Source organism: Pleurodeles waltl, chromosome 2_1, assembly GCF_031143425.1.
Source record: "Pleurodeles waltl isolate 20211129_DDA chromosome 2_1, aPleWal1.hap1.20221129, whole genome shotgun sequence".
NCBI classification, from domain to species: Eukaryota; Metazoa; Chordata; class Amphibia; order Caudata; family Salamandridae; genus Pleurodeles; species Pleurodeles waltl.
In genome coordinates, this window is record NC_090438.1 from 586,855,260 (window position 1) to 586,878,315 (window position 23,056).

The 23,056-nt window shown below is 44.2% G+C and overlaps 1 protein-coding gene across 1 annotated transcript in view; it reads left to right on the forward strand.

The window, feature by feature from the left end:
- Nucleotides 1-23,056, forward strand: part of BMPER (BMP binding endothelial regulator) — a 387,098-nt gene that overhangs the window by 271,295 nt on the left and 92,747 nt on the right. The gene's annotated exons all lie outside the window — the stretch shown is intronic.

A 23,056-nucleotide genomic window follows, 5' to 3' on the forward strand; every position in this document is an offset into this window, starting at 1 on the left:
ACATTCAAGTGCCAAGAATATAATTGTGAAAATATGTTCTTCTCAAATTGATGGGTGGAAGAGGGTAACAGGATCCTGTGCTGTTTTAGAGGTGAATATTCAAGCTCCATTTGTCTCTGCGGGAACACAGTTCATAATAGGCAGACGTTTCCTTATTGAATGAAATGAGTCAGTTGGCTGCACGCCCCCTGGTGCTTTTCACCTGTAATTGATTTATATTATTGCCCGGGTGTGTTCTGCTACAAGTTAGTCTTGTTCATTCAGTGCCATTTCCTCCTCATAGATTTTTGTACTGTAACACCAAACAAATCCGAGAGCCCCTTACAGTGCCCAACAAAACAATATTCTTTGGCCACAAGAAATAAAAAAAAAAAACTGTATTTTTCTGGAAGGCTTGTTTTGCCTTGTGGTCATTACATGCTTTTAAAATTATGTTGTACAGCAGTAGATCAACATCGCAGACCCACAATGTGTTATTGTTGAACCGCTCAGCATTCATTACAAAGAAGAAATGGCTCAGAACCTGTTTTGTGGTTGATATCTTACCTGCGAGCCTTTGTGCTCAGGATGGTGATCTATGAGACACTCACCTTCAAGTGACAGTCTTTGACAGTTTTTTTCTACACTGAAGTGCATTTTTGTAACCGGATGTATATGCCATTTATTATACTTAGAAGTGAAAGAGTCACTCAGAGCCAACATTCGAATGATTAAAAAAACAGGGAACTCTGGAGAAGAGGAAAGCAATGCAACTCAGACCTCAGATATAAAGTTACAAAAAGGTAAATAGGTGAGCAACTGAAAGCAAGCGCCCGATGGCTGGCTCTGGCTCAGCTCAAGGTCCTCTTGGACATTAGGGCCTTTAGTGACTCGAGCTTTCATGCGGCTTTTGTCCTGCCTGCTACCCACGCTCTAACCTCAAGCACCAAAAGAATGAAAGACAGCACAGTATTCATTGATATAAAACCTGAGAAAGATTGCTGAAATACATAATGTGAAACTAGAAAACTGAGATCAGTACTGGCTTTCCAGCTTGTTTGTGTGATCCCAGACAACTGTTTGATTTCTCTGATCCCCTTTTTAGGTTGAGCACGCAAGCGCTCTGACGTGTCGTAATCTATCTGTGAGATTTTAACCACGCCCACTGCACACCCATCACTATCACTCGTTCATGGGTTTGCCTTTTAAAAATCTGTTATCATTGGTAAATGCTTTACGTTTGTCCCTCCTTGGGGCGATTTTGTTACCACCTTGGCCATCGACCCTGTTACATGGGTACGTTTGACTGCAAGCAAACTTCTTTTCCCTTTTGTGTCTCTCCTTCGCACTCATGCTCATGACGACTGTGGTGCTTTGAATTGGCTCGCTTTGATCAACTATTTTTCTTTTCATTTTCGATTTATGTGGCAAGAGAAGTCCAGTTAGAGATTTACAATGTTAATAGCTCTAACTCGAGCAAACTTGAGTCCTAATGCATTGCAAATGCTTGTTTAACTTGAGCTCATCTTCAAATATGTGAGTTAAGGATTTTCGCTGTAAAGAAACCTCCCCTGTGTTTCATTTAATAGACTATGCTCCAGCTATAACAAGAAACTAGGCCACATATAGGATACAAATGACAATATATTTCCCTTTTATTTCAGTAACAGCATTGTCCTCAGTGGCGGAGAATTAATTCTTCTGGATTCATGTTTAAAAACTATTAATGCCTGTCAATTCAGTGACAATCTGAAGTACTATGGTGAAATTGTCCCGTTTGTTAAAAAAATACACTTTATTGAATTTGAAGAGACAGCCTTTAACATAGTTTTAAATGATGGTTGGTGTATTATTTACGTGGCAAAAATGTTCAGGGCTCAGCTCGTGCACGGGCTCTTAGAGCCATGTCAGACCCTTGGATGGGCTCTGGTTCAGCTATCCCTCAATTTGTAAGCTCCCTGAGTTCTACAATAAAGGCAGGTTTATATCGGACAGGTCTGAGTTTACAGTATTACATATTGGTCTTGTCACCTTACAAATTAACGACCAAACCCCAGATATATGAAACGTTAGCATCTGTACTACATTAAACAGCACAAACGACAACGCTGATCAACTTTCATACACAAAAGGAATTTTGTATGAAAGTTGACGTGAATATAAGGCTGGAAGAACATAGGATGTGTTTTGTTAAACCGCGTATAGTCTATGTAAAACAAGTGTAATGGAGCAGAAACAATAGAAACACCTCTAGAATTTCATGCAAAGCTTCATCAAATAAAGTAGCACAGTATGGTGCCATGTGGAATCCTAGCACCTGTAAAAAAAGAGACACAAACAACGGACAAAGGGAAAATCGCATAATGATTCCATGCATCAGCAGGAAAAATAACACACATTACCTAATTTACCTGTGGGCTGGATGACTCCTTGTTTTTTCGGTCTAGCTGCAAATATTCCTCTAGCCTTATCATTTTGGCAGACACATCCTCTTCTATCAGCCAAGTCCATCAGCCAAGTCATCTCTTTTTTCTGAAATAAAGAAAAGAAAAAGTTTTTAGGTTACCACTATGTTTCATAACAATCGTGCCTCTGACGTGTAAAACCATTTTTTTTTTTTTTTTATAAAGTTGCTGCTACCGGTCTTCTCGTATTTATATTCCCACTTGTTCTCTTCCCCCACGACTCCAACATTCAAGTTCAAATTCAATGAAGTTAATTTCATTTAAAAAAAAGTTGCTCACCATAAAAACTCTAGCAAATACACACCAAAGACAAAAATAACTATATGCAATACATAACATTCTAATCAAATTAACTATGCAAAAGCTAACCATGGCCTGAAAATCTCAATTTACCATCCTTATTTAAAAATAACTTGTTAAAATGATACAGTATTTGAAGATACATAAATAGGCCAAAAGTATTTTGTCCCAGCAAATGCATATTGTGCTTAATTCGAAGAAGTTTGTGGAACTCATAAAAGACAACAATGCATCATTATTTGAGCAGAACTGTTATTTCCTGGGCATAAACTAACTGTGTTGAACCTGGCCTTTTTTGAAGAGTTATCCCCAAACCTTTTGCCTCTTTCCTCCTATTTTTCTGACCTGTTTTGTTGGCGTTAGAACTCTGGGCACTTTACCACTGCTAACTAGTGCTAAAGTTCATATGCACTCTGTGTAAATTGTATTGGTGATTGGTTTATCCCTGACTGACATATTTGATTTACTGGTAAGTCCCTACTAAAGTGCACCAGGTGTGCCCAGGGCCTGTAAATCAAATGCTATTAGTGGGCCTGCAGCACTGATGTGCCACCCACATGAGAAGTCCTGTAAACATGTCTCAGATCATCCACTGCAGTGTCTGTGTGTGCAGTCTTGCGTTGTCACTTCAACCTGGCAAGTGTACCCACTTGCCAGGCCCAAAGCTTCCCTTTTACTACATGTAAGGCACCCCTAAAGTAGGCCCTATGTAGCCCCATGGGCAGGATACAGTGTATTTAAAAGGGAGGACATTTACTAGTGTGTTTTATAGGTCTTGACAGTGAAATACTGTGAAATCTGTTTTTCACTGTTACAAGGCCCATCTCTCTCCTAGGTTAACATGGGGGCTGCCTTAAAATACCCTTTAAGTGCAGTTTCCGTGTTGGAGTAGATAGAGATCTGAAATTTGGGGTTTCTGACTTCGCAATTTAAAAACACATCTTTTTCTAAAGTTGTTTTTTAAATTGTATATTTGAAAATGCCACTTTTAGAAAGTGTGCATTTTCTTGCTTAAACCATTCTGTGCCTCTGCCTACTTGTGTATTCCACGTCTGGGTCACACTGACAGTTGGGCTGTTTGTCAATTCCCTCTAGACAGTGACACAAAGGGAGCTGGGGTGTAGCCTGCATATCCTGATGGGTCATCTTGGCTAGAGTGGAGGGAGGAGTGATCACTTACTCCTGAAAGGGCTGTGCCTGCCCCCACATATTCAGTCTCCGACCCCCTGATGTATGTCTGGGGCTAAAATCTTCTCAACAACAGAGACTTTCCTTTGAAGTTTGCCTACTTCAAGGGCAAAAACCGGTATAAGTCGTGGACCCAAAGCCCCTATACTTTTAGAACACTTCTGGATCAAGCAGAACCTCCGCCAAGGAGAAGAGCTGAAGAGCAGGAGGAGGAGTACTGACCCTTTGCTGTGTGTGCTTTGCTGGGTTGGCCTGCAGTTGCTGCTTCTGCCTTAAAGAGGGCAAAGACTGGACTGTGCTGTGTATCCTGCTTGTGAAGTTCCTCCACAGGCTTGGAGTAGAGCTTGCCTCATGTTGGAAGGCTCAGGGATATCAAAGACTTCAGCTTCATCTGCCTATAGCACTGGGAACTCTGTGTTTTGTACTGCAACAGAAGACAAACTACTGCAACGCCGTCAACGCTGCCACTGCCTGCATTGTGACCTGACGATACAACACAGAGCCGTACACCATATTGCACCGCAACCCTGGTCTCACCGACGACTCTACCTGACGCCGTCACTGAGCCGGTGCTTGCATCGTGACCTGTGGGCCCTGCCCTCTGCATCGCCTTGCTCACTCCGCAGCCTTGGCATCCTTGATGACGCCGCTTCACACTGACACAGACACCGCTGCCTGCACCTTGGCCCGAGGACACCGCTTGTGAGGTGCACGACGCACCATCCCGACCCGCACAGCAGCCCCAGTCCACCGAATCATGTGTCATCAATAGACGCCCCTGTCCGCACCGTGACCCATGGGTGCCACACGGACTCCACCCTGCGCCACAACGCTGCAATGCTGACTTGGGCCTACCAATGACAGTGCTTCAGCAATGACGATGCCGTTGCCTGCACCGTGACCTGGAGACGCTGCATGTCGCATTGTCCTGCTGCACACCGCAGCCCTGACGCAATAAACGGCAGTGCTCTTGACTTCGTCATCAGCCCAGAGTTTGATCTGCAACGCATGTGACTTCAAGGGCCCGATGACTCCCACACCGACCTCCGGAACAGACACCTGCGACTACACTCTCCGGATCTCATCACGAGAACCACAATGCCCTACATTTCCAAGGTACTGTTTGTGGGTCTTCTCAACACCATAGCTGGCCTGCGAAGCCGCGGCCGGCCTGAACTGTTGAATTTGTTGCTCATGACGCTGTGATAGCCCCAGACAGAGCTATCAACTTCAAGGAACTGTATTTTTAAGTTAATTCTTGCAAAGTTCTTATCTTTATTACTGTATGTTGGATTTTTCTCGTTTTGGCCTTGCTTGACATAGATAAATATTGGCTGTTTTTCTAAAACTGGTGGGTGTCCTTTTTTAGTGTTTTCACTGTACTACTGTGTGTTATGTGCAAATGCTTTACACATTGCTTCTGAGATAAGCATGACTGCTCGTGCCAAGCTACCAAGGGGGTGAGCAAGGGTTATCTGAGCTGCGTATCTCCCTTATCCTGACTAGAGTGAGGGTTCCTACTTGGACAGGGTGCAACCCGACTGCCAACTAGAGATCCCATTTCTAACAAACAGTATTAAAAAAGCTCACTTTTTCAGAAAAGATGAGTGATAAGCAATACCCCTCTAAATCTTTTTAACAGAATTTAGTCATGCACACAAGATGTCATATCTAAATATGGCTCAACCTGGAAACCTTTTAAGCATGATAGAAGACTTAGCTGTCATATTTCTCACCCTCAGAGGTGTCCCTTAATAAACATCTATTTTGTAGATTTTGTTTAACAATTTCATGCTATATTTAACTATATTCCAAGGGATATCATACAAGTTTGTCCCGACTAGATCATAACACATGGTGATGTTATTTAACCATCAGTTTATAGTATTGATATAATTTCTTGAAGGATGTATCCCATGGCATTCCTGTTAATATTATCTACGCTAAAGGCTTTTACTTCAAATTGAAGTTAAAATAAATAATTACATTGTCCTATATGTATGACTCCTGCCGCTTCTTCCTTCTGGTCTCATAGTTCAACTAAGTCTACATTCAACCCTTCCTGTATATTTACCTAGGATACTGGGCAAAACAGCTATCTTTAACGATATGTCCCTCATTTATTGTGGAACCAGAATAACAATTGAAGCAAGATTGCCTAGAATTATGCTCTAATTGCTATCCGATTAATAATGCACCTTACTTCCAATTTCAATGAAAATTTTTCTAACCAAACACTCTTATAGTCATCAAGTAGACTGTCCAGGAATGAACACCACCAATGCCTTTAGTGTTTCAGGTTTCCCAGTGCCACAATGATCTCAACACATTGAAGATTTCCATGACGGAAATTCTCTGGGTTTCTTCTTCCCTTCACAGCACACCACCTCCCCTTTAAACACAGTCATCTGGTGGCCAGTGCTCTTGCCCTATCCGAATAAACCTGCCCTCTCCATTCCACTCAGTCTTCCATCAGCCAGCTCTGGACCTAGTCAAAAGGCAGCAGAGCACTGTAAAGGGTCAAATGTAAGTTTACAGTCTAAGAATGATTAGTGAGTTAGGTGGGTTCTGGGACCAGACATTTGCGGTTACAGCTTAGCGATGTAGTGGTCTGTAAAGAGATGTGTCTTCAGTGTTTTCCTAACCAGGAGAAGTTTGAGGATCTTCTGATGGATACAGAAATATTGTTCAAGATCCTGCATTTACAGATGGAACAGGCCTGTACCCTCATTTCGTCCTTTTTTTTAAACTTCTTGGTCTAAAGTCTAATGGTATCCTGACTGAGGTTGTTCCGAGAACCACTAGAGATGGTGCGTTTGCCTGCAAGCTAAGTGGGTGTGATGGTCATAATGACTTTGTAAATAATGCAGCTGGTTTTGAAGATGGTGTCGGTCATCAAGGGCTACCAATGGACTTTCAGCAAGATGGGGATGAGGTGATCTTGTTTCTTCAGGCCCAGGATGGGACATGGTGCAGCACGTAGGGTGTCCTTAAAGGGGGAGATACCACAGAACTGGAAGTTACCACTATCCAAATGCAAGAATATGAGTGAAAAGAAGTTCTGAAGTTGGTTTCTGGAAGAAATTGTTTCATGTTCTTTAAAGGAGAGCGCTGGTACCTGGCTGTCTCTCTTTTTTTGGTAATGCATTAATTGAGTGTGAGATTTGTGTTCAGGGGCAATCTAAGTGACTTGGCATTCAGTGACAGTTGGGGTTCTAAGCCATCAAAGTTTGTCATTTGGACAAGCTTGTACTACTTATTGACTGTTGTTCTTGGCAAATAGCAAGAATTTAGGCCCATATTTAAGAAAAAGTGGTGCATCAGAGCTGATGCTGCACTTTTTCTGCATCCTCCTACTGGCACCGAACAACACCATGATTGCACTGTATTTATAATACAGTGCACCATGGCGGTCATTAGCACAATAGCGTAAAAAAAATTTATGCTAGTGTAGCAAAGTGCAAGGAGACCCATAGGTTTCTATGGGTGCATCATTTTAACCCCTTCTCTGAGTAGGCGTTAAAAATGATGCCAAAAATGGTGCAGTGAAATCTGTTAAATTTTATTGCACCTTTTTGCAGGCCTCCTAGTGCCGGAACGTCCCTCTTGCATATATTATGCCTCAAGGGTTTTCAAAGAGGCGCAATGCATGCATTGTATTACTTTGTAAATATGGTGCTGGGAAAAAGCCACTTTAGCACCGCCTTAGTGTTAAAAAAAATTATGCTATGACACCACTAACGTGGCACTAGCGGTTCTTAAATATGCCCCTTACTCTTCTTGGGTTGACATTTAGGTAAGTGCTGGACATTCAGGTCTGGATGAGGTGAAGACAGAATTTGAGATGTTGGATGTCTGGACCCGAGGAGACATTCATGCAGAGTTGTGGGTCATCAGCATTTTAGAACATTTTGATACTTTTATCTCGGAGTAGAGCCCTCAGGTGATCCATGTAGACGACGAAGATGGTAGGGACAGTATGGAATCCTGGGAAACTCCGCAGATGATACAGATATTTTGAGATTTGAAGGTGTCTTGTGAATGAAGTAGTGTTAGCTGGAAAGGTAGAAGGAGAACCAGTGAAGGACATTGCTAGTGAATCCCATTCGAGACTCCTGCAGGTGCATGAGTGAGGGATGGTTGACTGTGTCAAAGGCAGTTGAGGTATGGGTCATCCTCATCTGTGACTAGGAGGGCATTGTCTAGGATGTAAAATGAAAGAGTCTCTACATTGCTTTATGATCTGAAGCCAGATTTGTAGTTGTGCAGGAGATAGTTAGCATTGATGTGATCTTCAAGTTGAGTGTAGACTGCTTAGCAGTAGATATTAGCAGAGCTATTCAGTAAAGAAATAGAATGAGAAGAAAGTGAAGATGCAGGCCTCAGATGAAAGGAGGACACCAACTAGGATGTTCACAGAGTGCAGAGAACTGTGACATGAGAAAAAAATGAAAAATATGAGTCTGCAGTATCCTGTTGTCATTAAGATTCTTGACCAATAGAACTGATTCATATGCTAAGATCATGGTCAAATTTTTGTTTCCATCTCATAAACTAATAATCTGTCCTGTATGGAAAGTTGGTTGACCCTCTTTTAACCAGTTCTGGATAGCATATTCTTTTGTTATAATTATATTTGTAATAATGAAGTTAGAAAAAAGATACTGCACAGTATAAACACTTTTTTGGGGTGAGTAGCTTCAAATAACATCACAAAAGCACCAGATGGACTCTAATTCAATGTTGAGATTCAGAGGTTCTTCCATGATTAATGCAATGTCGGTTCTAAATGGTCATCATGTATTTATGTGACAAGTAGACCAAAATGATATTCCTGTGAATCATAACACCTGTCCGTATGTTGGATCATGATAAATCCTGATTATGTGGGCAAGGGTGTAGAATATGAAAAGTCCACAGCTGAAAAGGAAATGGACCGCCTAATAGCTGTAACTATTTATCATAAAGATCAATGTGCCTAATTGTTGTCACATTTAATGTTTTGCCTGCCCACAACCTTCATATTCCATTTCACTCTGTTTTGTTCAACCCAACATAATTCATGAACCATTTAGATTACCTTTTGCCTAGAGTTAATGATTAAACAGTATTTTCCAAAGCAGAAAAATCTCTAAAGAACAAATTCTACCCATTGTTTAGTTTGGACAGAGGTGGTTTTCTTGTTCTGAAGGAAAAAGTAAATTTCGTTTTTGGAATAGATTAATAACTTTATATTTTGAACATCTGTCTGTTCTGGGCAAGCAGCCATCTTGTGCTATCTCAACGATGGAATAACTACATTCTGGAAAAGTGAGTGCAAAGACCTAAGCATTGGCAATGCTATATATTAAGTCCCACTGGGTTTCCTTTAGTTTTCTTATCTACAAGACCTATCAAGTCAGTGTGTTCATGTATTGACTCGAGTTTTTCCTTATTTGTGTTATCTTTCTTGACAGCAACGAGTTTCAAACTCATAGATTACTGACTCTGCAGTGAGAAAATAAAGCATCTTCTTTTAGGCTGGAATTGCAAATGCCATTGAATTAGATATGGACTGCTTCTGGCGGATGGGGCCACATCAAAGTAATAAAACCCATTAAATGAAATTAAACTGAATTAACTAATTGCAGATTCTAATAAAAATGAAATTGAATGCAACTGTCTCATCTTGTTTATCAAGAGCATTTCATTGGTTGCCTTGAAGTTTACACATAATAAATACTTCATAGAGGCAACAAATATACTTATTAAAGCAAACATACCATTTACATTACTCATTCGCTTGGTGGATGTGCCTAGTTAGTACGCGCATCGATGAGCTGTGCAATATATGAATTAGTGCTACTGCTGATTGTGCCAACGGCCCTGTGGCACGCCTTGGGGAGCTCTACTCAGAGCCAATGACATTAAATACCATCCAAGAGAAATCTTTGGCACAGTGTTTTTCTTTATTTTGATAAGAATGTCAACATGGCATGAAAGTGGCAAGAACAAGCGTGTTGGACTCTGCCTACTCAAATGTCAACAATGAACCTTGGAATTTCAGGACCACAGTTTTCAATTTGTGAAAAATAATGTGATCTTTCTTTTGCATTTATACTTTGGCCTCTACTCTTGATTTGTTCCGAAAAAAGTATGCTAAATATTTATGAATTAAATAACTTCTTCCATTCATCAATTATGTAAAGACATTTTGTCTGCAGCAAAAGGTGTGTTCCTTTGTTTTCAGATGCAAAGACTGAAAACAGGAAATATACAATATCAATTCCTTTTCATTATGTTCTAGTATGAACACAATTTGCTCTTGGCAGTTTTTTCTGGCAGTTTAGTGCCAGGTTTCTCAGGCTCATAATTCTTCAGACGCCCGCTTCAGAAATGTGTCACTGTGGATTCTTAGTATGCCTGTACTATCATGCCGCAGCAAGGATGAGGATATGGTTTTATAACACTTTGCGACATCATGCATGCCCTCCCACCCTGATTACATGTCTGAGTCAGTTGTATATATGTTGTCCCAGTAGGGGATTGTAGTTTTAAAAATGGCAAGGAAATCTCTAAATCTGCTGATAGTCACAGATATGTCTCACTGGCGAACAATGTGTTTTTCTGAGGTAATCATATGAAGGACAGGATTGTAGTTAACTTCTCTATGGAGCAAGGTGACTTCCACTTCAGCCCTTGTCACTGTTGAACGCAACCAGGGCTGGGCTGGCCTTTCAACCACATAAGGCATTTCACACTGGAGCTGGGACCATTAGAGGTGTGTTTTTGAAAGGCCAGGACTGCATTTAGGTCTTCAAAATTATTTTGCAACTCTCTGGGATTGATGGCAGCAGGCACTTCTTGGGCCTAAGGAAAGACAGAAAAGGGCAGAGAAAGAGTGGAAAAAGAAAAATAAGCAGACAGGTGCAGGACTAGTTTGAACATTTTTTGCTGTGACTGGTTTTTGTTCCCCGTCTGGCTCCTGCTGGACTCATATTTGTCTCCTGGCACGTAGCTTTTCTCCAGTCACTCCCTGAGATCTAGATTTACACCTACCCCACCCCCATCCAACACAGGCATCATGAGTAACATGACGCCTGCCAATAAAAGAAACCGGGTGCTTGAGCCTCTGGCTAGTGTACTACCATTGCACACTGCACCCATATTCTTGTTACTCAGCATGCAGGCCTAGGGTCCAGAACATTACACTGGCATTGAGGATGTCTGACCCCACATGTGCGATGACAGGAGGCCTGTGGTTCCTAGTGGGGGAGGTGTAATATATTCCAAGGCACCCTGAACCTGCTTCTAGCAGGGCAGCAACTAAAGCACAAAGGAAATGGCACAACAGGGTAGGGCAAGGAAAAGGCCTCCTAGTGAGCGAGGATGACAGTGTCCATTACAAATGCTCTTGCAGCTTCCCACCTTCTGTTAGCCAGCTCGCCATACCAATCAGCCCTGCTTTCTTTCAAAGCACCTTGGCACCTGTACTCCCAGAAAAGGGAGTGCAAGGAAAAGTGATCAGAGTTCCCATATCCCACTGCCGTGACTCCAGTGAGGCAGTGGCCGACCAGGAGAAGTGCCCTCAAGCAGCCAGGCATGAGGTGATCCCCTCGGGTAGAAGAGAGGTGAAGCTGTGCATACGAGAGAGTTATGAGAGGGAGTGGAGTGCTGCAGGTAGCTCAGTGCACCTTCAACAGATGAGGTGCCAAGATAAGGCCATACAAACTCCAAGACTGTTAAGTCTCTTGGCAGGAGCTGTTGGTGCCACCGATGGACAGGCCCGAATGTGCTGGGGCCAATGAGGAGAGGACCAGGATTGCACCTGCATTGTGTTGCCTCCTCAACCTTCATCTCCAGCCCCTCAGCATTAGGGAGGCAGCTGCAGCCGGGGAGGAGTGACTGATGTGCCACCTATTACTCGCTCGCTTCACTGCACCTCAGCCCTGGCCAGGTGAGACAGAGAACGTGACTGGCATTGAGGCGTCCCCGACAGGAGCTAACACTGTTACAAAAGACAAGCCATCCTGACACCCAGAGTGACAAAGGGCTTGCAGTGCCCCTACACCCTCACCCTTGACAGAAACCACAGTGAAAAGGAGAGCTGCCCCATCACGCCCATATACACAGCTTGTGACGGCAGAGTCAGTGGGTGAGAGTAATCTGGGTGGCAGGCTCCAAAGCCATGCGTCCTACCAAAATGGCTGATTCCTGCAGAATGTCTAATTGCACCAAAAATGAACCCTAACTGTAGCCACAACCCTGCACACATTCACCTGATGTGGGTAGTAGCCTGCACAGCTCCCTGTCTCCCGCGCTGAAGTGGAGACCGCTGCCGGGATGGAGAGCAAAGACTAGCAGAGAGAGCACTGTATGATGCCTAGTTGGTTATTGCTGCCACCACATGAGAATAAGATTCATTTTACCCCTGTGGTGCACTGCCAGTGTCCCCTGCATCAGTGGGTGAAGGAGAGAGAAGCCCCGGTGCAGGCTCACATGCCCAGTGCAGAGAACAAACCAAAGCTCCAACAACAGGCAGGAAAATGAGCGGGAGGGACTGAGTGCTGCCTCCAGGACCCACAGCATGCAAAATTAACCAATACTGAGCAGAGCCAGCATACCACCTGAGGATACAGGAGCACAGAGACTTCACTGGATGGTTCACAGCTATAAGACAAGCTGGTGGGAACTTTATCCACGCAAGCAGCTGCTTGGAAACCACCTATCACCCAGCACACAATGAAGCTTGGACAGTGCTCATATTCTGACCTCCGTGCAACAAAGGACCTAATGCCCCACAAGAGGAGACCTTGAGCATGAAATGTAACCTACCCAGTGCCATTCATGAAAGAAACTGATGATACAGCCCACTATTGTAGTCTGTACAGCCAGAGTGCCACCAGAGAGCACATACTCAGTATATGGCTGCACAAAAGAAGCTGTACCAGCTAGCCAACCCAGCACTGAATAGCCACCATTGGCCCATCACCAAGAATGTCAAACTGAGTGACCAATCCCGTCAGGCACACATGACCCTAGGCAGGACCAAGTACAGTGAAAGCACATCTTCAAAGGCAGAAGCAATGTTACCCGCCATCCATGAAGCAGAGCCCCGAGAAGATCCCTGAGTAGGGGACATGCAAAGTGTGGGTGGATGGCACTCTGACCTGATGAGAAGATGCTCAGTCCTATGAACAGGACTGGACCGATGTTAGATCCATGAGAAGAGAACCAGGGACATGTGGCTGGTGCCAAAAGGAACACGTTTGACGTGTGGCTGGACACCACATTGAAAGGAGAGGAAAGAAGAGTGCGCGATCAGGCCTGTCACACTGAAGCGCCTGACACGACCTGGCACCAGAAGAAGAATAGAGTGCGACACAATGCCACATTGCAAAGGAGAGAAGCGAAAGGTGTGTGACCAGATATGTCACAATGAAGAGCCTGATGCGCACAGGTGTGCAGGAGAAATGATCAAGGGTGAAAAGATTGAGGACTCGTACCTGTCAAAAGCCCAATGGGAGAACCAAAAGTAAGCCACACATATGCACAAAACACATATCTGCTCCATTCTTACAGTGCGACCATCAGGCCACTGTCACTGGCTGGTTCATGAATGATGGCATAGTCACTAAGAACCGCACATGCCGTAGTAGAAGAATAGCACCCACAACACTCCAAGCTACGGGGCCACAAAGACCCTCCAGTCAGCCTCACTCCCTGCAAGTCATCGTCCCCTTTCGTACAGGTTGACTAATGGCAACAACACCATCATGCCACATGCATCACTGTAACTACCAGAAGAGCATCTCACCACCAGAGTGAAGGACTAATCATCCAGAGACAATCTGCTAGCCCCAGGTGCACCCGAATCCTGTTGGCGAGCTCACCCGACCATGAATCATCTACTCTTGTGCTGGCACAAGCGACTTAGCCATGGCTCTGCTGGGGTCCTGCAGCAGCCCCACGTGGCCTATATGCTGCCTAGCACAGTTCACTTGGTCCCATGATGTCCTATTGAAAAGAGCCTCAAGGGAATTCCTGTACAAGGAAATCCCTGGACAAGACATTGGCCTGAAGATGCTCCACCCACAGGTACCCGAATGCACCGGGGCCTCAGAGGAAGATGTCCAAACATCGTTGATGCAGTCCCAGTCCTTGCAGGGTTGTTTTTCATGGAGCCAAGACACCCCAAAACAAACCTCTGCGGTTGATGTGCTCCAGTTTGAACTGTTGAAACCTACCCCAACACCATGAGAGCAGATGGGACCGACCAACATTACATAAGTGGACTTTAACCCAGCCGACTTGTTGAAGGATCCGGACTCCATTTACACTGTGTTTGTGCCTAGACCCATCAGGTTAAACCATAGATGCGAGCAGTGATGTCTAGGTGCCACCAACTGAGAAACTTAATGGTGTCTAGTTTGTTTTATTTATTCCCACAGGTTACACTTGTTTGTTTTTTTCATTAAAGTTTGGGAGAGATGTAGTGTCCTGCTGGAAATATACGTGTCTCCTGACATGTAGCTGTTTTCCAGCCAATCACTGAGTGCTGGCCTTACACCTATCACACACCCATCTAACACAAGTGCAGTGAGTGATGTGACACCTGCCAATGAAAGAAACTGGGGTCTCGAGCCTGGGGCCAATCTACTACCATTACACACTGTGTCCTTGTCGTTATTACTTACCATGCTTGCCTAGGGCCCAGATAATTACAGCTCTGATCTCAACTCTCCTTTCTTCATCTTCACAATGTCATTCGGGCTGTTTAAAAGATTGGGAAGTTCACTTTTCAGTGTTAAATCCATAATTCAGATTGTTGCAGTAATATGAAGCAGTAAATTTACCGCAAGAAATATCAGTTACTACAGCTGATTCTTTACCCCTAGGTAATTTATGACACAATTCCAAGCCTTCTTGTTTGGAATGAGGGATATTGCCAAGAACCAATTTCACTACATTGAGAACCATAAGCCTGCATGAAAAGTAACTTTGAAAACCTCTGACTCTGAAAATTGAACGCAAATTTAATTTGCCTCCTGTAGAAAACATCTCCGTTGCAAAACATCTTAATGTTGCTGCCCTCATATATTTTCCCTTAGCATATTTGTACCATATATCTGTATGAAGAAGTTAATTTTCAATGGTTATTGAGCCTCTAATCAGAGATTGAGTACCCTGCCAGATTGTCCCCCCACAATTCCAGCATGCATCTTACCTTCATCTGTACTTTCTGGTTTAATACCACAAAGACCAATTATTTGGTCTCTATCCTCATCTTGTTATCATATAAATGACTCATTTGAGACCAAATGGTGTCTGCTTCTTCTTATGCACAGTAGCTGGGTGATTTGTGTCCTAGAGAATCAACCAATCAATCAAATCATTTGTAAAGCACACTACTTACCCGCGAGGGTCTCAATGTGCTGCTACTGATCGAACAGCCAGGTCTTCAGCTGTCTCCTGAAGGTAAGTAAGTCCTGTGTCGGATGTAGGTGGGTGGGAAGAGTGTTCCACGTCTTGGCGGTGAGGTGGGAGAACGATCTGCCACCAACGGTCGTTCTGTGGATGCGTGGGATGGTGGCGCGGGCAAGGTCAGCGGAGGGAAGCTGTTGGGTTGGGGTGTAGAAGGAGATCTGTCTGTTGAGGTATTCTGGTCCGGTGTTGTGTAGTGCCTTGTGAGCATGGGTGAGGAGTTTGAATGTGATGCTCTTGTTGATGGGGAGCCAGTGCAGGTCTCTCAGGTGGGCTGTGATGTGGCTGTGGCGGGGGATGTCCAGGATGAGGTGTGCGGAGCGTTCTATATGCTTTGCAGTCTTTTCTGGAGCTTGGCTGTGGTTTCTGCGTAGAGTGCGTTGCCGTAGTCCAGTTTGCTGCTTATGAGGGCTTGGGTCACCGTCCTTCTGGTTTCAGTGGGGATCCATTTGCAGATCTTCCGAAGCATGCAGAGGGTGTTGAAGCAGGAAGAAGAGACAGCGTTGACTTGCTGGGTCATTGATAGATATGAGTTGAGGATCAATCCCAGGTTGCGTGCGTGGTGGGTGAGTGTTCGGGCAGTTCCCAGTGTGACAGGCCACCAGGAGTCGTCCCATGCGGAGGGGTTGGAGCCGAGGATGAGGGCCTCAGTTTTTCCAGAATTCCATTTCAGGCAGCTGTACTTCATCCATTTCTTCATGGAGGTTGGTTTTGACTGTGGCGGGGTCCTTGGTGAGCGAGAGGATCAACTGGGTGTCATCGGCATATGAGACAATGTTGAGGATGTGAGATTGGGTGATGTTTGCGAGAGGCGAAATGTAGACATTAAAGAGGGTCGGGCTAAGGGACGATCCCTGGGGTACGCCGCAGACGATTTTGGTGGCTTCAGAGCGGAATGGAGGGAGGCGGACTCTCTGAGTTCTGCCAGTGAGGAAGGAGGTGATCCAGTCCAGGGCTCTGTCAGGGATCCCTGTGCCATTAAGGTGTGTGCGTAGGGTGGGGTGGCAGACGGTGTCGAACGCGGCCGAGAGGTCCAGGAGGAGGAGTGCTGCGGTTTTGCTGTTGTCGAGTATCATCCTGATATCGTCGGTGGTAGCGATGAGGGAGATTTCGGTGCTGTGGTTACAGCGGAATCCGGAATGGGACGGGTCCATGGTGTTGTTCTCCTCAAGGAAATGGGTCCGTTGTTTGCTGACAATTTTCTTGATTACTTTTGCCAGGAAGGGGAGCAGGGAGATGGGCCAGACATTCTTGAGGTCCTCTGGGTCCGCCTTGGGTTTCTTGAGGAGGGCGTTGATCTCTGTGTGTTTCCAGGTCTCCGGGAATGTGGCGGTCTTGAAGGAACTGTTGATGATCTTCTGGAGTTGGTGTGCGATAGCGGAACTTGCTTTGTTGAAGATGTGGTGAGGGCAAGGGTTGGATGGTGAGCCGGAGTGTATGGTGTTCATGGTTTTGATGGTGTTGTCGTCATTGACGTGAGTCTAGGAGGACAGGAGGCTGGTGGGCATTGAATCTGTGGTGTTGGTGGCTGACAGGGGGCCTGGGTACTGAAGCTGTCATGGATGTCTGCGATCTTGCTGTGGAAGAAGGTGGCTAGGGAGTCACAGAGGTCTTGTGATGGCGGGATGTCATTGATGTTGGAGCCAGGGTTGGAGGGTTCCTTCACGATGTTAAAGAGCTCCTTGTAGCTGTGTGCATTGTTGTTGATGCGTTCTTTAAAGGCGGTTCTTTTGGTGGTTCGGATGAGTTGGTGGTATAAGCGGATGGCGTTCTTGAAGGCTGTGAGGTTGTCTGGTGTCTATTCTTGGTGCCACTTTTTCTCGAGTCTTCGGCCTTTTTGTTTGGATTCCTGGAGGTCGGCGGTGAACCAGAAGGCCTTTCTGTCGGTGCATCAGTTAGAGGGTTTCTTGATCGGGGTGAGAGTGTTGGCACAGTCATCGATCCATTGCCTGAGGTTGCAAGCTTCTGTGTCAGCGGTGTCGATAGGTGGGTTCCGGGAAAGGGTGGTGATCAGCTGTTCTTCGGTGACCTTGTCCCATCTGTGGTGGGGAATCCGTTGTGGGTGATGGTGTGTTGTGGGTTTCTTGAAGGAGAAGTGGATGCAGCGGTGGTCTGTCCAGTGGAGGTCGGTGGTGTGGCTGAAGGAGACGTGTTTGCTGGTGGAGAAAATGGGTCGAGTGTGTGTCCTGCGGAGTGGGTGGGTGTCGTGACGACCTGCTTGAGACCGAGGTTGGCGAGGTTGGCGAGGTTGTCGAGCAGGGTGATTGTCATTGGTGTTCTCGAGGTGGAAGTTCAGGTCCCCGAGAAGACCACATGCAGGTTACCACACTTCATCACAGCCATATGTGCTGTTGAATTCCTTTCTTCTAGGCTTAGTACCTTTTGTAGGATGCAGCATAGCATCTTCTTTCACAGCAGGCAGGAGTCTAGTGAAGTTCCAGAAGGATTCTTCTCCACTAATTTGTCCTAGTCTTATCAGGATGCAAATAGAGAGACTGTGTCAATGGAAATCAGTTCTCCCCAACTGTTCTGGTGTGGTACTCTACTTCTGGTAGTTGGGGATTCCGGAACACCTGTTAGGTCAAGCATACCAGAACTGAAATTAAGATCAATCAGCTGTCTTGCAATATTTCCCTTGAAGATTCGCGTTCACTTAAGAGAGCTTTATCTACATGCCATGAACACACATGATGGTTCTTATCAGCCCACTTACATATGTTTACCGGGCACTGACAATAGACCACATCTCTTACAAATGCAGATCACGGAGTAAGAAAGAATGAGACAGTATTCAACCAGAGGCCCTGCTGCAAGCATCTCTTACCCATTACTACTCTCCTGCACCTGAACGAAGGCTCCCAGGTCAACAAAGGCCTCTATATCAGTGTACAAAGCATGACTCTATTCTTAATTGCCACACTATCACAGATAAACCAAACAGGACTTACTATTGTGCTTTGCCATTCATGCACACAGTCCACACACTCATGCTGTGACACATATAAAATGTACACAGAATATCCATGTGCATCTCAAATAACTGCAAGTGAAAGATCTGGATAAGGAAGACTGGCAGAAAAATGTACATTGCAGAGGCTAGTAAGAATCACCTTTTGATGGTCAGAAGCAAAAAATCCTATTCCTCCTTGATAGATCAGATCACGCTGCTGTCACTGCCAGTCTCACAAACAGTTACAGAAGACAAAAGCCACAATCTCTGTAACAAGGGTGCACTGTGGGTGTCCCTCAAGTCCCAGATCACTGCATTAAGGCACCAGTCCATTTTAATAGGGAGATTGGCCTTCATTGAGTGTAAATGATAATTGGGTCCTCTGACAGACCAATGAAAAACCACAAAGACTGTAAGGGGAACAAGTAAAGAATGAGGGGGTCATTCCGAGTCTGGCGGTCTTGAGACTTTCTGACTGAGGCTGTGCTGCCGCGGTCCAACCGCCGACACCGCCAGGCTGCTGTCAGCCTGCAGCCTGGCGGTCCCAGTGGTTGTAATCTGCCAGGGCAGTGCTGCAAGCAGTGATGCCCTCCGGATTACGTGTCCCCATCCACCAGCCTTTCCATAGCGGTTTACCCCGCTGTGTAAAACCTGGCAGAATGGGGGTGACTGGGGCATGGGCAGTGCAGGGGCCCCCATGTACAGCCCTGTCACACATTTCACTGCCCGAATTACAGGCAGTGAAATGCGCTATTGGTGCTTCTGCACCCAGTGCACCGCCACAATGTTAAGGCCCTCTTCACCACAGGGCCGGCGGGCGAAAACACAGTTTCTGCCCGCCGGCCTTGCAGCGAACTTGGAATAGGGCCGGCAGTGTCCTGGTGGCACTAGCGGTCAGTTAGTGGGTTGAGTTTGGCAGGCGGCCTCCGACGCTTGCCAAACTCAGAATGACCACCTGAATCTTCAAAGGGCCCACACAATTGCATTTGTTTTTCAGTAGCAGTGAGCTTGACAAGATCTGCTCCAGCTCTCTTCTCTGGAGTATATATCAGAATCTTTCCACTACGCACCTGATGTCCAAGGTAGACAGGGGAGGACTGTTGAAACTTGCACTGGCTTGTTGGTCAGTTTGCCCCACTGCATTTCCTCCATGTGTCCCATGTTGCCTTCTCATGCCAACGACGGATGCCTGGTATTTAGTTATGAAATGAGAGTGGAAAAGAAAGTTTTGGCACACGCAGATGATAAAGAAAGCCTTATTGTGTATGGCTCACAGATGATGCTTCTCCCCAGAACTGCTAGTCCTTGTGGTCACCCTGCAGGATAATGCTCATACACAACACAACTTTAGAAATGTGTAGGTATTGATAGCAGAGAGTTTTCACCTCGTTGTCTATGTGACACCACTGATTTAACCATCACTTTTACTGTCTGTTATGTCATTTTAAACCCTTGGCTGGAAAACATCTACTGGTATTTACCCATCTATAATTATGTATATTTCAGTCAAATTAGATCATATTGAATACTTAGTTGATTTACTTTGCAGTACATTGACCTCGAGCCACCCTTACATCGCTCTTCAACCACACTGACCAATCCCTTCCACCTGTTCACGTTTCGTATGTATATTGAAAGACGCAATTCTAATTTCATGTGAAACTTTTTTATTCAGATCATTTGTCATGGCTTATGAATCTGTTTACTTTGGGAAAGCTAGCCCTTATGGCCTTCTTCTCTGTACATTAACTATTGTGTATGCTGCTCATTGCCACAGCAGCAACAATGCCCAGATGCTGTCCTCACTTCCTTTGCTAATGAAAAATAATATTCCTCATATGTTGGAGAATGGCTAATTAGTCTTCACTTTCAATGGCATTCACATCTGTTTATGATTCTTCATTACTCTTTGACTGATTGCCTAAATTTATGAGGATCTCTCATCTTCTTTCTAATGCTAATTTTACTCATACTTCTTGAGCAAAGCACATAACAGCTGCTTCGCAAACAGAGATATACTGCAATTTGTGTTCTTCTTCTAGTGAAATAATTTCTTTATAACACTAACCACGTTCATTGAGGACAAACGTGTCACTTGCTGGCATTCACTGCGAAGTATTATGATGTACATGTGGTGCAACGCTGGTACAGATGATGAGGAAATGGGGATGAACATTGTAGTAGTGTAGGTGTACATCTACGGTCTGCACTCCTTTTGCATTTTTACTCATTCACAAGTGTCACAGATATATATAAGGGAAATATATATATATATTTTTAATTTTCCTCCAGCTTATATTTGTCAGTGCTAACCATACGCCCGGGTAAGGTTTGAAGAACACGAAATCCACTGTTGAAGAGTTTGAATGGATATGCGACTGACATTTAGTTTTACACTCATATTCTTCACACAGAAAAGAGTTTCCCTTCCCCAATTGCCCCTCCAAAGTTGTGGGATCGGAGGGTGGAGGGTCTTTTTCATACTTATTGATCCCCTTGTTTTTAATTGAAGAAGGTGCATGATTAGAGGCGAAACAGGTCTGGAAACAGGAAGTGAAATGTTTATGTACACCCAGAGTTGAAACTTCTAGAGGACGTTGACCAGATTTACAATGCCAACCGCATTTAGCCTGCCTCTAATTTACACCTGTGACTGTAGCAAATTCACACATCTGACAGATTTTCCAAGGTTAGCCTTGTTCAACTACCATAACTTGCTATGGTTGACCTTGAAATTAGACAAACTCACTGGGTATTATGCCCACTGGGTGACTAATGATGGTTCTTTGAGTGATCTAATTTGAATTACTCAGAGAGCCCTTAAGGGACACTTGGGAGTGTATACCATTAAAGACCCTAGATGGAAGGAAGGCTGCCATAGAAATGATCAAAAATGGAGGATAGAATGTGCTGATTTTAGTGAAAGGTTTAGCACAGGTAAGTATGCTTCTAATGCATGGATGTCTACAATAAAGATTTAAAACCGGCCTCTGAAATGTTTGTGATATGACTACTCACCTCTACTAAGAAACTGCCACATCTACTTTAGGGTAGCACCTTTTAACATTTGGGCTGTTATATCAAAATTATCTGTGCCAAAGCCCGGAGAAATCTAACTGTCACTAAAACCGTTTAAGGAAGTAACTGACTTTTGTTGTGTTATGTTATAAAACACACTATCATCGGCGAGGGTATCCTGGCACTGAGTAGGTGTGTGCTTATCCCTACCTATAGTAGGTTGATTAATTGAAAAGCTACGTCTTCAGCTTCACACAGAATTCAAGGAGGAGACTCCTATGTGGAGATGGAGGTCATTCCATGCTCTAGGTGTGATGCAAGACAACGCTTGTCCTCTTGATCTGGTTCTGTGTATGTGTAGGATGTTGGCAAGTAGGGCCCCTGTGAAGCGGAGGTGTTTGGATGGTTGATGGATGAGATGTAACTATTCGACACTTGAATGTGTGTATGAGGAGTTTAAGTTGAGCACACTTGTGTGTTCGAAGCCATTGTGATTCCCTGAGTTGTGTAATATGAGTTATGTGTGGGTTGAGATCTCTTTCTTCATAGTTTTCCCTTGGGGATTCCCTTAACAAAGAGACATTTATGGTAGTGACAGGACCTCCTATAGGAACTTGGCATAGAGCCTTGTTCCTTCAAGTTGGTGACAGAACTCTCTGACTTTCAACGTCCTTAGGATGTGTGGTAGGAAACAGCAGTGATTAGTGATAAATTAGTTTAAAAAAGAAAACCAACAGAGACAGCTAGATTTTTAGACCAATTAATTAACTCAGATATAGGATAGCAGCTAGTGAGAACTGAATGTATACAATGGGGTAATCATAGAAAAGAATGCACATTTTGTGTCTATTTTGGAAGAACATTAGGGCACAAAGAGGCACATGCTATTCTCAGGGAGAGCAACGTCCAAGTGTACAATTAAGAGCACATATTTAAAAAGAAACAAAATATGATAGCACAGAAATACTAAATATGCACGGGAAATCAAAGAGAAGAGGATATAATTTACAGACTTGGTCTAACAGAGCCACTGCTTTGTCTGATAGTGCATGTTCTTTGACAATGCAGATGTTAGAAGCTGTCTGTGGCACAACCAACATCATGGGAGTGTTAGAATGGCCCTGCAACCTACAAGGAAAGCACTGTATTTGGTTGACTGACCTGTGAGAGATTAATTGAGGGACACTTATTCTGTTCATAATCTCCCTGTGGGAAAGCAAATTTCGCCTAATATTAACAACAAGATCGTACCACAGACTGACAGAAATGAGTTGTTGTTATCATGAAAGTTTCAGTAATAACTTGCGTTTATGGTAGGAAAAAACAAAAACAAGAAATCTTACAAAAAATCCACCAATTACTATGGGAAGTGGCAAGTCTATGTAAAACCACAATAGTAAATTATTTTCCAAGTAGAGGCACATAGAGTGAGCAAAATAAGCACTGCCTTTGCAGGGAATGGATATCCATTGTCAATAAATAATAATAAAAAGTATAATATAACTCAGTGAAATGGAATAAACTACAATATAAAGGGACCACTAGGATGCACCAGCTGCCCTCAGAAGTCTCCCTTGATAGGTTACTCCTGGGATGGAGGTTAGTCTTGAGTATTTAAAGAAGTACATTAAATAAAAGGAAAATGACCAACATTAGTCATGAAGTGTGTTAGGGTATAAAAAAAACTGTCACC